Source organism: Amphiprion ocellaris, chromosome 4, assembly GCF_022539595.1.
Source record: "Amphiprion ocellaris isolate individual 3 ecotype Okinawa chromosome 4, ASM2253959v1, whole genome shotgun sequence".
Taxonomy (NCBI): domain Eukaryota; kingdom Metazoa; phylum Chordata; class Actinopteri; family Pomacentridae; genus Amphiprion; species Amphiprion ocellaris.
In genome coordinates, this window is record NC_072769.1 from 4,895,157 (window position 1) to 4,896,116 (window position 960).

The window sequence follows — 960 nt, forward strand, 5'->3', positions numbered from 1 at the left end:
ACGAGGAAGAAGAACAGATGTAGTAGAAGAGGAAGAGGGAAGAGAACAAAAAGAAAAGTGGAGAAGAATAAGAAAGGAGAACAGAGAAGAAGAAGGAGAAAAACAGGAGGAGTCAAAGAGAGGACCAACAAAAAGAAGAAAAGAGAGAAGGAGGGGGAGGAAGAAGAAAAAGGAGAAGATGGAGAAAGTGGAGGAGAAAGTAGAAGATGGCAGAAGGTGGAGAGAGAAGAAGAAACAGTAAAAGCAGTAGAAGCAAGAAGGAGGAGAAAAGAATAAGGTAGAAAAGAAGTGAAGAAAAATAAGAACCAGACAGAAAGAGAAGAATGAGGAAGAGCAGAATAGACAAAGTAGGAAGAGGAGAAAGAAGGAAACAAAGATGGGAGGAGAAAGGAGGAGAAGGAGGGGAAGAGAATGAGTAGAAGGAGAAGGATGAAGAGGAGCAATGAGTAAAGAGAGGAAGAAGGTGACAGAAAAGAAGGAGGAGAAAGGAGACAAAGAGAATAGGAAGAAAAAAGGGAGGAGAAGGAGCAGAAGAGAACGAGAAGGAAAAACTGAATAAGGACGAGTGGAAAAGAATGTGGAAGGGAAGAAGGAAAAAATAAGGAGAACAGAGTATAGAGGAGGAAAGAAACGGAACAAGACAGACAGGGGAGAAAGACTGAGAGGAAGACGAGGAGGAGAAAGATGAAGACCGAAAAGAAGGAGGAATAAAGAGCAGAACAAGAAAAGAAAAACAAGGAGCAGAATGAAGAGAAAATTAGTAAAAGACAGAAGGAGAAAGAAGTAAAGTCAAAGAAGGAGGAGAAGAAGAAGAGAGGGCAGTAAGAGGAGGAGAAGGAAAGAATGAAGAAGAATAGGAGGAGGAAGAGCAAGGAGTAAAGGGAGGAAGAGTTCAAAAACTAGCAGGAGGAGGAGAGGATGAAGAAAAAAGGGGAAGAGGAGAAAAAGAGGAAGGAGAAA